Source organism: Hevea brasiliensis, chromosome 3, assembly GCF_030052815.1.
Source record: "Hevea brasiliensis isolate MT/VB/25A 57/8 chromosome 3, ASM3005281v1, whole genome shotgun sequence".
NCBI lineage: Eukaryota > Viridiplantae > Streptophyta > Magnoliopsida > Malpighiales > Euphorbiaceae > Hevea > Hevea brasiliensis.
The window spans coordinates 106,916,246-106,933,604 of record NC_079495.1 but is presented as its reverse complement, the minus strand read 5'-3'; the positions used below and the strand labels follow the sequence as shown (position 1 = coordinate 106,933,604).

General features: G+C 34.9%; 2 non-coding genes across 2 annotated transcripts; one reads left to right on the top strand and one right to left on the bottom strand.

Moving 5' to 3' along the window:
* Positions 1–10,789: 10,789 nt before the first annotated feature.
* Positions 10,790–10,896, top strand: LOC131178893 (small nucleolar RNA R71). The gene has a single exon (XR_009147901.1). It is a non-coding gene; the product is annotated as a small nucleolar RNA R71 (small nucleolar RNA).
* A 2,377-nt stretch (positions 10,897–13,273) lies between these two features.
* LOC131178943 (small nucleolar RNA R71) lies at positions 13,274–13,380 on the bottom strand. The gene has a single exon (XR_009147950.1). It is a non-coding gene; the product is annotated as a small nucleolar RNA R71 (small nucleolar RNA).
* Between the last annotated feature and the right edge of the window lie 3,979 nt (positions 13,381–17,359).

Below are 17,359 nucleotides of genomic sequence, written 5' to 3'. Positions count from 1 at the left end.
CGCGCTCTCTCCCTCTCTCGTCTCTTTCCTCTCTCCTTCTCTCTCTTTTTGCCGCCTCCTGTTGGGTGCTGCCACCGTTTGGTGGTTGTTCTGACATGGGGGAAGCCCGGCAGTAGGGGGAGAGTGGAGTCAAGGAGAGAGAGTGGGGGGGGGGGAGCGGTTGCCGCGTTTTAAATTTTCTAGGTTTTGTTTTTTAACTTCTAATTATACTATTAGTCCCTCAACTTCTAAGAGGTTTACAATTTGGTCTAAAATTATTTTATTATGTTAAAGTTTAATAAAATTCTAGTAATGATAAAATAAATATAATATAGGAAAATTTAATTATTTTATTCTCATTTAATAAATTAACTTTAATTAAATTATTTATTATTAATTAATTTATTATTATTATTATCTTCCTTTATTTTAAAATCAATTCAAATAAATCCTATAATATTAATAACATAATATTTCTTTTTTATTTTATTTATAATTTAAAAATTTTAGATTGTTACAAAATGCACTATTGATGCATGCATTTAATATCATCATTTAGGAGTAATTTTTGCACATAATTTACCCTTGTTCATAGCTATTATTATAGATATTAGTATATATTTAGTCAATTTTACAATTTTCACATTTCTTAGTTTAATTTTTGGAATTTATTTGTTTTGTAGGGTAAATTTGGAGAAATTTGATGTATTTTGATCAGAGTAGCCATTTGGAGGAGATTAAAGTCGAATTGCAAAAATTTTGAAGTTGAGTAAAAAAATGGCCGAGAGCGACACAACCTGCAGCACAACCGAATTAGCTTATGTCGCAGGTTGTGTCGATCGTCAGATATTCAGGCCGAGAGCTACACAACCCGCGACACAACCCACGACACAACCGACTCAGCTTATGTCATTTTTACTGGAAATGGCTGACGTGGCATTTCCATTACTCTGGCTTTTTACCTCACTTTCTCTGGAACCTTTCCCCTTTTTACCCATTCGAGGGCAGTCCCCTCACCTATATAAAGTCTCCTTTATCATTTTCTTTCCATATAGAGAGCAAGGGAGGCATTTTTGGCAAGATTAGAAAGAGAGAAGGAGGGAGCACGGGATTCATTTTTCCAGCAGCAGCAGGAGCACGTTTCTGCACTTTTCTGCAGCAGATTCTTCTGCATTTTTCTGGATTTTTCTATTCCTTAACTTAGATTTCCATTATTTCTTCATTTATACATTTGGGTTTGTCTTGAAACTATGAATAGTGAGTAGTTGTTTGAGATTCTAGAGATGGGTTTGTAAATATTGTTTTGTGTTGTGGTTTTGAACTGATTTAGCCATTTAAATGAAGATTGTTACATTTTGATTTATTGCTTGTGTGCTTATTGCCTTGCTTGATGAATGAGCCCTCATTAAGTTAAGCTTTAATCCTTAATAGATGGACTGAAAAGTGAATATTAGGGATAGATAATCTTGCAATAAACTTTATTTTCTTGGTGTTAGAGATAAGCTAAGAGGATTAAGGGGAGCTTTCCAAAATCAATTAGAGCATTAATTGGGTTTTTGTTAGGTTTGAAATACCGTGAAAACAGGGTTTGATTTAATGAAAACCAACTTTGAGATGCTTGAAAAAGGTTTCAAAAAATTTAAGAATTGATTTCCCTCAAAATTGCAATTCTCATGTGTTTGGCTAAATTAGGGATAAACCACATGCAAACAATATTGAAAAATCTAATCTCTAGAATCACTTTAATTTTTATTGAATTTAGATTTAATTCCTCTTAATTTCATAAATAGCAATTTCAATTTAAATTTTGGTAGTCTAGTTTAATTAATTTAGTTAATTGTTTGATTTAGTTTAAATTCCTCAAATACCAATTTTAATTTCAAATTTCATTTTACATCTTTAAATTTTGTCATTCTAATTAGCTTATACTTTTATTTCCAATTTAAGCACAATTTCCTGTGGGATCGATATCATTTTTAAAACTATACTACTGTGACCCGTGCACTTGCGGACAACACACAGTACCAAGTTTTTGGCGCCGTTGCCGGGGAATTGTTTGTTTTTAAGTTGGATTTTAATTGTTTTAAGCTAATTAGAATTTTTATTTTCTTTTATTTTCACTATTGTTCCTTGTGTTTTTCAGGTACTTTTCTTGTTTATGAGACGATCGAAAAGCACAAGTGATACTGAATTGTTGTTCAATCCTGAAATTGAAAAATTCTGTCGAGCCAACAAAAAGGAATACAAGAGAAGAAAGGAAGCAGAAAAAGAAGAACAACAAAGATTTGAGCAAGAGGAGACAATTGAAAATATGGAGAATCAAAATAGAGCTATTGGTGGAAACAATGGAGGAAATGAGCAAAATAGGCAAAATGAAGTGGTTAATCAAAATGATCCTCAAAGAAGATCCATGTTAGTGATGCATGCATTTTAGATCATCATTTAGGTGTAATTTTTGCACATAATTTACCCTTATTCATAGCTATTATTATAGATATTAGTGTATATTTAGTCAATTTTGCAATTTTCACTTTTCTTAGTTTAATTTTTTGGAATTTATTTGTTTTGTAGGTTAAATCTGGAGAAATTTGATGTATTTTGATCAGAGTAGCCATTTGGAGGAGATTAAAATCGAATTGCAAAAATTTTGAAGTTGAGTAAAAAAATGGCCGAGAGCGACACAACATGCAGCACAACCGAATTAGCTTATGTCGCAGGTTGTGTCGATCGTCAGATATTCAAGCCGAGAGCGACACAACCCGCGACACAACTGACTCGGCTTATGTCATTTTTACTGGAAATTATTGACGTGGCATTCAGTTACTCGACTTTTACCTCACTTTCTGGAACCTTCCCCCTTTTACCCATTCTAGGGCAGACCCTTAGCCTATATAAAGCCTCATTATATCATTTTCTTGGCATAGAGAGCAAGGGAGGCATTTTTGGCAAGATTAGAAAGAGAGAAGGGAGCACTTTCTGCATTTCTTTTTCCAGCAGCTGCAGATCACGTTTCTGCACTTTTGTGCAGCAGAATCTTCTGCAATTTGCTGTGAAGAAATAATGGAAATGTAAGCTAAAGGGGTAGAAAAACCCAGCAAATTGCAGAAGATTCTGCTGCACAAAAGTGCAGAAACGTGATCTGCAGCTGCTGGAAAAAGAAATGCAGAAAGTGCTCCCTTCTCTCTTTCTAATCTTGCCAAAAATGCCTCCCTTGCTCTCTATGCCAAGAAAATGATATAATGAGGCTTTATATAGGCTAAGGGTCTGCCCTAGAATGGGTAAAAGGGGGAAGGTTCCAGAGAAAGTGAGGTAAAAAGCTGGAGTAACGGAAATGCCACGTCAATAATTTCCAGTAAAAATGACATAAGCCGAGTCAGTTGTGTCGCTCTCGGCGTGAATATCTGACGATCGATACAACCTGCGACATAAGCTAATTCGGTTGTGCTGCAGGTTGTGTCGCTCTCGGCCATTTTTTTACTCAACTTCAAAATTTTTGCAATTCGATTTTAATCTCCTCCAAATGGCTACTCTGATCAAAATACATCAAATTTCTCCAGATTTAACCTACAAAACAAATAAATTCCAAAAAATTAAACTAAGAAAAGTGAAAATTGCAAAATTGACTAAATATACACTAATATCTATAATAATAGCTATGAATAAGGGTAAATTATGTGCAAAAATTACACCTAAATAATGATCTAAAATGCATGCATCAAATTCCCCCATACTCAAACTCTTGCTTGTCCTCAAGCAAAATTTCATTAAAACTCATTTGGAAGGGAATAGAATCAGTCTTTGAAAACACAAAATTCACTAATCCAAACCACCAACTTACCTCTAGCCACCAACATTCCAAATTCCCACCAGCAAAAGCACAAAGAATGAAGCAAGCACTCTCAACTATTACAGAATAGCTAAGAATTAACCAATCAACCCAAGCAACAAATACCAATCAGCTACAAGAGTCAATTGTGCCAAAACAAACCTAAATGAAATAGATAGCCAATGTGTCTCAAATAGATGGTGAGTAATGTATGGAAGATTTTATTGCCAAACCCATATGCAAGCATAAAAGATCTAACTCTACTAATGTAACAAGCATTTTTCAAAGAATCATTAGGTCTTTTTAAGGGTTGTAATGGGGTCTAATAGGGTAAGATTGTGGTTAACAAAGAAAGGGAATAAGGTAAACAAAATATGAGAATAATATTAATCATGAAACTCAAAGTGCATCCATTTTTTTTTTTCTTCTTTTTTTTTTCTTTTTTTTTTTTATAATACTAATTTTTTTTATCAAGAGGAAAGAAATTCACAATGAATCTTAAGTGCTAACACAATAAAGGGACTACTTTTATAATATATTTTTTTATTTTGTATGTGTCCCTATTTCACGTCACACCCAAAATTACCTTTGGGATATTTTTGTGACTATTTTTTTTTTATCAACTTTTCACAATTACTCTAGCACTTTTCAAGATGTTTCAATCCTCCAAGTTTTTTTTTTATCATTATTTATTTTATTTTATTTTATTATTATTTTTTTTATGCACTTAATTGCTAAAATATTATTCTCATAATAAGTGGTAGTGTTTAGGTTTAATGGCTAGGTAAATGATTTGGGTTCCAAAGAAATTAGGGAATTAAGGTTCAAGGGGGTTTGCAAGGGTTAAAATGAAATTAAGGTAGGTTAAGGCTAAATGTGAGGTTTAAAATATGAAAGAATGCCTAAATCATATTCTTATCAAATGCAAGTTAAAAATTTCGCTTTGAAAGATCTAAGATGCTTGTTCTAGGAATGGTGAGACGACAATGACCATTTTCTTCCTTAAAGGCTTATCCAGACACTCAAAACTCAAAATAATTAATCAGAATCTGTATACCTAGATGAATGTATTAATTTTCAGCTATTAAGTAAGAGAAAGAATAATGCTTAAGACTTTGTACCCAGCTGGAACTTTCATTCCACTAACCATCTAAAGGCAAGTTGGATTGCTTGAATAAGTGGCTTATGGAGTTCAAAGACTGGTTTAAAAATTCGAAAATTTTAAATGAATGAATAAAATGCATGAGTGTATAAATGTATAGTCAACCTATATGTAACTAAGTATGCATAACTAAGTGTATGAAGCTATATGCAAGTGTATGTATGTGAATATGTACAAGTATGAAGTAATGAATGAGTATGTCACTATATGCAAATGAAAAAGGAAAAATAATTTTTGCAAAAAAATTTACCCTCTCCCCCATACTCAGAATGAACATTGTCCTCAATGTTAAAAGAGTGCAAGGAATGGGATAATTATGTGCATAAAGAAATGGGTAGCTCATATGTGCATAAAGAATTATTACCCTGTTGCATAAGCGATAGCACAACTTGTGTTGAAAGTGACACAAGCTGAGATGAGAATTGTTACCTCATTGAAGTGCAGCCAATTTAATTAGATAAAATTTGGACAGCTGCTGCACTCATTGCAAAAGAAACAGTGCAATGGAATCCATTAAATCAATTAAACTCAAAAATTTGGAATAGAGAAGTTAAGCTCAAAAATATAGCCATCAAGTGTAAATTCCGAAGGAGCATATCAAAGCAAGTGAGCAATGTACTAAAGACATAAAAGAAAAATGTATTTTATGAGGAACTAAAAAAACTGAATAAGTAAATGGTTCAAGTAAAATAAAAACAACACAAGCAAAATAAGTTCAAAATATGAAGTAATTAAGCAATGAAATTAAAGACATGAAATGTTTTTTTTTTTTTTTTATGGGTTAGTGGGCTTTTTTTTTTTATGCTCATTTGCTTGCAATGCATTGTATCCCATCTGCACAAGGAAATTAGAACAATGTTAAACTCTGAATAAGGAGTATAGAAAAGCTTGAAACAAATATATGAAAGAAATAAAGAATCAATGAAAAATTATGAGTTGTGCACAAAAATGCTAAGTTTAGGTCTTTAGCTTGACCATATTCAATCAAAATGTTATGGAGAATGAGAAAGATAGCAAGTTGCTATCTTCTCAATTGGCTCACCAACTGAATAGTGCCTCAACCTTTGTCCATTTACCTTGAAATTACCAGATTTTTCACCAAAAATTTCCACAGCACCATGAGGTAAAACTTTCATAATTTTGAATGGACCGGACCACCTTGATTTTAATTTTCCTGGAAAAAATTTCAACCTTGAATTGAATAAGAGAACCAAATCTCCTTCTTTAAAGTCCTTTTTCTTGAGATGCCTATCATGCCATTTTTTTGTTCTTTCTTTATAGATCCTAGCATTTTCATAAGCATCAAGTCTCAACTCTTCTAACTCATCAAGTTGCAAAAGTCTTTTGTGTCCAGCAGCTTGTAAATCAAAATTGATTGCTCTAATGGCCCAATAAGCTTTGTGTTCTAATTCTACGGGCAAATGGCATGATTTCCCAAAAACTAACCTATAAGGTGTAGTTCCTATGGGGGTTTTAAATGCTGTTCTATATGCCCAAAGAGTGTCATCTAATTTAAGGGACCAATCTTTTCTGGACTTATTGACAGTTTTCTCCAAGATTTGCTTGATTTCTCTATTTGTGATTTCTACTTGGCCATTTGTTTGAGGGTGATATGGTGTGGCAATCCTATGCTTTACCCCATGTTTTCTCATCAATTTTTCAAATTGGTGGTTGCAAAAATGGCTACCACCATCACTGATTATGGCACGTGGGGCACCAAACCTGGTCAAAACAAATTTTTTCAGAAATTTCACCACAACTTTTGCATCATTGGTAGGTGTAGCAATAGCTTCTACCCATTTAGATACATAGTCCACCCCTACCAAGATATATTTATTCCCATAAGAAGATGGAAATGGCCCCATGAAATCAATTCCCCACACATCAAATAGTTCAACTTCTAATATGGACTGTTGGGGCATCTCATCTCTCTTGGAAATGTTGCCTACTCTTTGACACCTATCACACCTGCTTACAAAGTCTCTCACATGTTTAAACATTTTAGGCCAATAGAAACCTGATGTCAAGACTTTTTCAACAGTTTTTGAGACACTAAAATGACCACCATATTCAGAGGAATGACAATGGTAAATAACATCATTTATTTCTTCCTCTGGTATACATCTCCTAATTATTCCATCATTACATCTTCTAAACAAAAGAGGTTCTTCCCAAGAATAAAATTTAACATCATGCAAGAATCTTTTCTTTTGCTGCCAAGATAAATCAGGTGGCAAGACACCACAAGACAAGAAATTCACAATATCAGCAAACCATGGAAGTGCAGAATTCAATACATACAACTGCTCATTCATGAAAAATTCATCAATTGGCACAATTTCATCATCTTTATTTTCAGTTTTCATCCTAGAAAGGTGATCAGCCACCACATTCTCAACACCCTTTTTATCTCTTATTTCCAAATCAAATTCTTGAAGTAATAAAATCCATCTAATCAACCTAGATTTAGCTTCTTTCTTGCTTATTAAGTACCTTATTGCTGCATGATCAGTGAAAACTATTACCTTTGAGTTGACCAAATAAGAACGGAATTTATTGAGTGCAAATACTACCGCAAGGAACTCCTTTTCAGTTGTGGCATAATTAACTTGAGCTTCATCAAGGGTTCGGCTTGCATAGTAAATGGCATAAGGTTTTCTATCTTTTCGCTGGCCAAGGACAGCTCCAACAGCAAACTCGCTTGCATCACACATGATTTCGAATGGCAAAGTCCAATCCGGGGGTTGCATGATAGGAGCTGTTGTTAATGCCGTCTTTAACCTGCAAAAAGCAACCATACAATCTTGATTAAAATCAAATTTAACATCATGATTCAAAAGATTTGTTAAGGGTTTAGCAAGTTTAGAAAAATCCTGAATAAATAACCGGTAAAACCCGGCATGTCCAAGAAAACTCCGTACTCCTTTGACAGTGGTTGGAGGGGGCATTTTTTCAATAATTTCTATTTTAGCTCTATCCACTTCAATTCCCCTATTTGAGATCAAATGCCCTAAAACGATCCCCTCTTGGACCATAAAATGGCATTTCTCCCAATTCAACACCAAATCATTATCAGCACACCTCTGCAAGATTTTAGACAAATTAGTCAAGCATGAATCAAAATTAGTGCCATATACTGAAAAGTCATCCATGAAGACCTCCATAATTTCTTCAATAAAATCAGAAAAAATGGCCATCATGCACCTTTGAAATGTACCAGGCGCATTACACAATCCGAATGGCATCCTTCGATAGGCAAAGGTGCCATAGGGACAGGTAAAGGTAGTTTTCTCTTGGTCATCAGGATGTATTGGAATTTGAAAGAAACCAGAATATCCATCTAAGTAACAAAAGAATGAATGCTTGGCTAATCTCTCTAACATTTGATCCATAAAAGGAAGGGAAAAATGGTCTTTTCTTGTGGCATTGTTCAACTTCCTATAGTCTATGCACATTCTCCAACCTGTAACAGTTCTAGTGGGTATCAATTCATTATTCTCATTTTTAACAACTGTCACCCCACCTTTTTTTGGTACAACATGCACAGGACTAACCCACTCACTGTCAGAAATAGGGTAAATAATTCCAGCAGCTAGTAATTTTAGGATTTCCTTTTTCACAACATCCTTCATTGTAGGATTCAATCTTCTTTGATGTTCAATGGAAGGTTTACTATTGGCTCAAGGAAAATCCTATGCATACAAACTGTTGGGCTAATTCCCTTTATATCATCAATTGCATAACCCAAAACTCTTCTATATTCTCTCAAAACTCTCAATAATTTTTCATTCTCAATATCAGTCAAACATGCATTAATTATAACAGGATATGTTTCATTTGGTCCAAGAAAAGCATACCTGAGGTTGGAAGGAAGAGGTTTAAGATCTACCTTTGGGGCATCCTCTACCTTTAATGATGGTGGTTTGATCTCCAAATTTTGCACTCCTTCAAGTTGAAAAATTGTGGCTTTAGGATGTGGTGGAGAACTCTCCAAGTGTTGTGCAAAAATAGCCATGTTGTGATTATCATCATCAATGCTCCCACCATGGACTAAGCAATTTTCAAGTGGGTCTTGTGGATAGCTTTTTCTGAAATGCTCTTGAACAATCTCTTCAATAATGTCTACCCGCAAACAAGACTCAACTTCTTCATGTTTCCTTTTCATGGCTGGATTGATGTTGAATATCATTTGATCATCTCCCACTCTAAGCGTCAATTGCTCACCCTTCACATCAATTAATGCACCAGCTGTTGCCAAAAAGGGTCTTCCCAATAAGATAGGAACTTTTGTGTCTTCTTCCATATCCAAAATGACAAAGTCCACCGGAATGTAAAATTTCCCAACCTTGATAGGCACATTTTCAAGAATGCCTTCCGGATACTTAATTGAACGGTCAGCCAATGATAGATACATGTTTGTGGGCTTCAATTCTCCCATATTCAACTTCTCATATATTGAAAGAGGCATTAGGCTGACGCTAGCTCCAAGGTCACATAAAGCATTTGCCACACAATTATCACCAATATGACAAGGAATGGAAAACACACCCGGATCTTTGAGTTTGGGAGGTAACTTCTTCTGGATTATAGCACTGCATTACTCTCCCAAGTTGATGGTGTCATAATCTTTTAGCCTTCTCTTGTTGGAAAGAATCTCCTTCAAAAATTTGGCATAACTTGGCATTTGGGATAGTGCCTCAGTGAATGGCACATTGATATACAACTTCTTTAGCACTTCAAGGAATTTGCCAAATTGTTTGTCTAGTTTATGCTTGATGAATCTTTGAGGGTAGGGAAGGGTGGGCTTGTAAGGTTCAGGTGGGATGTATGGTTTCTCTCCCTCATCTTGCTCACTTTTGCTTTCTTCTTCTTTTTCATTTTTCTTGCTCTCAACTGAATTTTCTTCTTTTGTGCTCTCTTTTTCTTCTCTCTTGTTTTCACTCTCTTGACCAACTTTTTTACCACTTCTCAAGGTTACAACCTTACATTGTTCATGAGGGTTTTGTGGTTGGCTAGGTAGTTTCCCATAGGAATTGCTTCCTGATGAGCTTGCTTGTTGCGCCAATTGAGTCTCCAACATGCGGTTGTGGACTTGTAATTGATCCATGGTTTGTCTCATGTGTTGCATTTCTTCCTCCAATTTGCTATTCATCTTGCTTTGTTCAGCAAAAAATTTCTCCATCATGTTCTCCAAGGATGGCTTCGGTTCATGGGATGGAAGGGATTGTTGTGCTCTTGCTTGATATCCAGGTGGTGGCTGCCTTGTGGGCTGAAATTGAGGCTGAAATTGAGGCCTATTTTGCTGCATAAACTGCTGGTTATGAGCATAATTTGAGCTTTGGCCTTGTTGAGCAAAAGTTGCTTGTGGTCTCCATGTTGAGTTGTTCACATTAGAGTAAGCATTTCCCATAGGTTTCTGTTGATAACCTCCTGCATAAGCAGCTTGCTCCTGCAAATAATCATCACCATAAGAAGAGTAATCAACTCCACAACTTTGGGTTCCATCTGTGAAGGCAACTTGTTGCATAGTTGTAGGAGTTCAGTTTGTTGCCTTTGTGCAAAAATCACTAAGAAGCTGAGTCAACTGATCAAATCTTGCATTCATGTAGCTAACTGAGTCAAGTTCATAAACCCCAGCTTTCTTTGGCTCAAGTGCTCTAGGATTTCCCCATAAATGGGTATTATGAGCAATTTTCTCTAATAGATCATAGCATTCTTCACTTGTCATTCTCATGAAATCTCCTCCTGCTTGTGAATCAATTGTGTTTCTTATGGCTGGAGTAACTCTGGTGTAGAAATTCTGAACAATCATCCATTTGGGTATTTCATGATGAGGACATTGCCTTTCAAGCTCCTTAAATCTCATCCAAGATTCATACAAAGTTTCATCATCCCTTGGTTTAAAAGCTACCATCAAATTCCTCAAATGAGTAGTTTTCCCAGGTGGGAAAAATTGAGACAGAAAAGCTTGAGATAGCTGCTCCCAAGTAGCTATAATAGCTTGTGGGAGTGAGTCATACCACTCCAATGCTGAATCCCGAAGAGAAAATGGAAATAAGGTGAGTCGAATAACTTCATCTGAAACTCCAGGTTGTCTTTGTGTACCACATATCATCAAAAATTTCTTCAAATGAGAATGAGGATTTTCAAGTGGACTACCTCCAAATTATGAATTCTGAACCATTTGAATGAGACCAGTTTTTAACTCAAATTGATTAGCTCCAATGATAGGTCTATTATCTCTCACATCAGTACATCTAGGAAAAGCATAGTCTAACATGGATCTTCTTTGAGGATCATTTTGATTAACAACAGCATTTTGCCCGTTTTGCTCGTTTCCTCCATTATCTCCACCAATAGCTCTATTTTGATTCTCCATATTTTCGATTGTCTCCTCTTGCTCAAATATTTGTTGTTCTTCTTTTTCTGCTTCTTTTCTTTTTTTTGTACTCCTTTTTGTTGGCTCGACAGAATTTTTCAATTTCAGGATTGAACAACAATTCGGTATCACTTGTGCTTTTCGATCGTCTCATAAACAAGAAAAGTACCTGAAAAACACAAGGAACAATAGTGAAAATAAAAGAAAATAAAAATTCTAATTAGCTTAAAACAATTAAAATCCAACTTAAAAACAAACAATTCCCCGGCAACGGTGCCAAAAACTTGATACGGTGTGTCCGCAAGTGCACGGGTCACAGTAGTATAGTTTTAAAAAAATGATATCGATCCCACAGGGAATTGTGCTTAAATTGGAAATAAAAGTATAAGCTAATTAAAATGACAAAAATTAAAGATGTAAAATGAAATTTCAAATTAAGACAAAAATTAAAGATGTAAAATGAAATTTGGAATTAAAATTGGTATTTGAGGAATTAAAACTAAATCAATCAATTAACTAAAATTAATTAAACTAGATTACCAAAAATTAATTTGAAATTTCTATTTATGAAATTTAAGAGGAATTAAATCTAAATTCGATAAAAATAAAAATAAAGTGATTCTAGATATTGGATTTAAATTGAAATTGCTATTTATGAGATTTGGAGGATTTAAATCTAAATTAAATGAAAATTAAATTGATTCTAGAGATGGGTTTGTAAATATTGATTTGTTTTGTGGTTTTGAACTGATTTAGCCATTTAAATGGGATTTGTTATATTTTGATTTATTGCTTGTGTGCTTATTGCCTTGCTTGATGAATGGGCCCTCATTAAGTTAAGCTTTAATCCTTAATAGATGGACTGAAAAGTGAATATTAGGGATATATAATCTTGCAATAAACTTTATTTTCTTGGTGTTAGAGATAAGCTAAGAAGATTAAGGGGAACTTTCCAAAAATCAATTAAAGCTTTAAATGGGTTTTTATTAGGTTTGAAATACCGTGAAAACAGGGTTTGATTTAATGAAAACCAACTTTGAAATGCTTGAAAAAGGTTTCAAAAATTTAAGAATTGATTTCCCTCAAAATTGCAATTCTCATATGTTTGGCTAAATTAGGGATAAACCACATGCAAACAATATTGAAAATCCAATCTCTAGAATCAATTTAATTTTCATTTAATTTAGATTTAAATCCTCCAAATCTCATAAATAGCAATTTCAATTTAAATCCAATATCTAGAATCACTTTATTTTTATTTTTATCGAATTTAGATTTAATTCCTCTTAAATTTCATAAATAGAAATTTCAAATTAATTTTTGGTAATCTAGTTTAATTAATTTTAGTTAATTGATTGATTTAGTTTTAATTCCTCAAATACCAATTTTAATTCCAAATTTCATTTTACATCTTTAATTTTTGTCTTAATTTGAAATTTCATTTTACATCTTTAATTTTTGTCATTTTAATTAGCTTATACTTTTATTTCCAATTTAAGCACAATTCCCTGTGGGATCGATATCATTTTTTTAAAACTATACTACTGTGACCCGTGCACTTGCTGACACACCGTATCAGTTAGATTATGCTTTTCCTAGATGTGCTGATGTGAGAGATAACAGACCTATCATTGGAGCTAATCAATTTGAGTTAAAGACTGGTCTCATTCAAATGGTTCAGAATTCACAATTTGGAGGTAGTCCACTTGAAAATCCTCATTCTCATTTGAAGAAATTTTTGATGATATGTGGTATACAAAGACAACCTGGAGTTTCTGATGAAGTTATTCGGCTCACCTTATTTCCATTCTCTCTTCGGGATTCAGCATTGGAGTGGTATGACTCACTTCCACAAGCTATTATAGCTACTTGGAAGCAGCTATCTCAAGCTTTTCTATCTCAATTTTTCCCACCGGGGAAGACCACTCATTTGAGGAATTTGATGGTAGCTTTTAAGCCAAGGGATGATGAAACTTTGTATGAATCTTGGATGAGATTTAAGGAGCTTGAAAGGCAATGTCCTCATCATGAAATACCCAAATGGATGATTGTTCAGAATTTCTATACCAGAGTTACTCCAGCCATAAGAAACACAATTGATTCACAAGCAGGAGGAGATTTCATGAGAATGACAAGTGAAGAATGCTATGATTTATTAGAGAAGATTGCTCATAATACCCATTTGTGGGGAAATCCTAGAGCAATTGAGCCAAAGAAAGCTGGAATTTATGAACTTGACTCAGTTAGCTACATGAATGCAAGATTTGACCAGTTGACTCAGCTTCTTAGTGATTTTTGTACAAAGGCAACAACCTCAACTCCTACAACTATGCAACAAGTTGCCTTCACAGATGGAACCCAAAGTTGTGGAGTTGATTACTCTTCTTATGGTGATGATTATTTGCAAGAACAAGCTGCTTATGCAGGAGGTTATCAATAAAAACCAATGGGAAATTCTTACTCTAATGTGAATAACTCAACATGGAGGCCACAAGCAACTTTTGCTCAACAAAGTCAAAGCTCAAACTATGCTCATAACCAGCAGTTTATGCAGCAAAATAGGCCTCAGTTTCAGCCTCAATTTCAGCCCACAAGGCAGCCACCACCGGGATATCAAGCAAGAGCACAACAATCCCTTCCACCTCATGAACCGAAGCCAACCTTGGAAAGCATGATGGAGAAATTTTTTGCTGAACAAAGCAAGATGAATAGCAAATTGGAGGAAGAAATGCAACACATGAGACAAACCATGGATCAATTACAAGTCCACAACCGCATGTTGGAGACTCAATTGGCTCAACAAGCAAGCTCATCGGGAAGCAAATCCTATGGGAAACTACCTAGCCAACCACAAAACCCTCATGAACAATGTAAGGTTGTGACCTTGAGGAGTGGTAAGAATGTTGGTCAAGAGAGTGAAAACAAGAGAGAAGAAAAAGAGAGCACAAAAGAAGAAAATTCAGTTGAGAGCAAGAAAAATGAAAAAGAAGAAGAAGAAAGCAAAAGTGAGCAAGATGAGGGAGAGAAACCATACATCCCACCTGAACCTTACAAGCCCACCCTTCCCTACCCTCAAAGATTCATCAAGCATAAGCTAGACAAACAATTTGGCAAATTCCTTGAAGTGCTAAAGAAGTTGTATATCAATGTGCCATTCACTGAGGCACTATCCCAAATGCCAAGTTATGCCAAATTTTTGAAGGAGATTCTTTCCAACAAGAGAACGCTAGATGATTATGACACCATCAACTTGGGAGAGCAATGTAGTGCTATAATTCAGAAGAAGTTACCTCCCAAACTCAAAGATCCGGGTGTGTTTTCCATTCCTTGTCATATTGGTGATAATTGTGTGGCAAATGCCTTATGTGACCTTGGAGCTAGTGTCAGCCTAATGCCACTTTCAATGTATGAGAAGTTGAATATGGGAGAGTTGAAGCCCACAAACATGTATCTTTCATTGGCTGACCGTTCAATTAAGTATCCAGAAGGCATACTTGAAAATGTGCCTATCAAGGTTGGGAAATTCTACATTCCGGTGGACTTTGTCATTTTAGATATGGAAGAAGACACAAAAGTTCCTATCTTATTGGGAAGACCCTTTTTGGCAACAGCTGGTGCATTAATTGATGTAAAGGGTGAGAAATTGACACTTAGAGTGGGAGATGATCAAATGATATTCAACATCAATCCAGCCATGAAAAGGAAACATGAAGAAGTTGAGTCTTGTTTGCGGGTAGACATTATTGATGAGATTGTTCAAGAGCATTTCAGAAAAAGCTATCCACAAGACCCACTTGAAAATTGCTTAGTCCATGGTGGGAGCATTGATGATGATAATCACAACATAGCTGCTTTTGCACAACACTTGGAGAGCTCTCCACCACATCTTGAAGCCACAATTTTTCAGCTTGAAGAAGTGCAAAATTTGGAGATCAAATCACCATCATTAAAGGTAGAGGATGCCCCAAAGGTAGATCTTAAACCTCTTCCTTCCAACCTCAGGTATGCTTTTCTTGGACCCAATGGAACATATCCTGTTATAATTAATGCATCTTTGACTGATATTGAGAATGAAAAATTATTGAGAGTTTTGAGAGAATATAGAAGAGTTTTGGGTTATGCAATTGATGATATAAAGGGAATTAGCCCAACAGTTTGTATGCATAGGATTTTCCTTGAGCCAAATAGTAAACCTTCCATTGAACACCAAAGAAGATTGAATCCTACAATGAAGGATGTTTTGAAAAAGGAAATCCTAAAATTACTAGCTGCTGGAATTATTTACCCTATTTCAGACAGTGAGTGGGTTAGTCCTGTGCATGTTGTACCAAAAAAAGGTGGGGTGACAGTTGTTAAAAATGAGAATAATGAATTGATACCCACTAGAACTGTTACAGGTTGGAGAATGTGCATAGACTATAGGAAGTTGAACAATGCTACAAGAAAAGACCATTTTCCCCTTCCTTTTATGGATCAAATGTTAGAGAGATTAGCCAAGCATTCTTTCTTTTGTTACTTAGATGGATATTCTGGTTTCTTTCAAATTCCAATACATCCTGATGACCAAGAAAAAACTACCTTTACATGTCCCTATGGCACCTTTGCCTATCGAAGGATGCCATTCGGATTGTGTAATGCGCCTGGTACATTTCAAAGGTGCATGATGGCCATTTTTTCTGATTTTATTGAAGAAATTATGGAGGTCTTCATGGATGACTTTTCAGTTTATGGTCTTGACATCAAGTTTCTATTGGCCTAATATGTTTAAACATGTGAGAGACTTTGTAAGCAAGTGTGATAGGTGCCAAAGGGTTGGCAACATTTCCAAAAGAGATGAGATGCCCCAACAATCTATATTAGAAGTTGAATTGTTTGATGTGTGGGGAATTGATTTCATGGGGCCATTTCCATCTTCTTATGGGAATAAATATATCTTGGTAGGGGTGGACTATGTATCTAAATGGGTAGAAGCTATAGCTACACCTACCAATGATGCAAAAGTTGTGGTAAAATTTCTGAAAAAATTTGTTGTAACCAGATTTGGTGCCCCACATGCCATAATCAGTGATGGTGGTAGCCATTTTTGCAACCACCAATTTGAAAAATTGATGAGAAAGTATGGGGTAAAGCATAGGATTGCCACACCATATCACCCTCAAACAAATGGCCAAGTAGAAATCACAAATAGAGAAATCAAGCAAATCTTGGAGAAAACTGTCAATAAGTCCAGAAAAGATTGGTCCCTTAAATTAGATGACACACTTTGGGCATATAGAACAGCATTTAAAACCCCCATAGGAACTACACCTTATAGGTTAGTTTTTGGAAAAGCATGCCATTTGCCCGTAGAGTTAGAACATAAAGCTTATTGGGCCATAAGAGCAATCAATTTTGATTTACAAGCTGCTGGACATAAAAGACTTTTGCAACTTGATGAGTTAGAAGAATTGAGACTTGATGCTTATGAAAATGCTAGGATCTATAAAGAAAGAACTAAAAAATGGCATGATAAGCATATCAAGAAAAAGGACTTTAAAGAAGGAGATTTAGTTCTCTTATACAATTCAAGGTTGAAATTTTTTCTAGGAAAACTAAAATCAAGGTGGTCCGGTCCATTCAAAATTATAAAAGTTTTCCCTCATGGTGCTGTGGAAATCTTTGGTGAAAAATCGGGTAATTTCAAGGTAAATGGGCAAAGGTTGAGGCATTATTCAGTTGGTGAGCCAATTGAGAAAATAGCAACTTGCTATCTTTCTCATTCTCCATAAAATCTTGAGTGAGTATGGTCAAGCTAAAGACCTAAACTTAGCATTTTTGTGCATAACTCATAATTTTTCATTGATTCTTTATTTCTTTTATATGCTCCTTATTCAGAGTTTAACATTGTTCTAATTTCCTTGTGCAGATGGGATGCAATGCATTACAAGTAAATGAGCATATAATTTTTTTTTTTTTTTAGTCTAGCTTTAAATTTTAGCTTTAAATTTTAGTTTTAAATTTGTTCACTTATAAT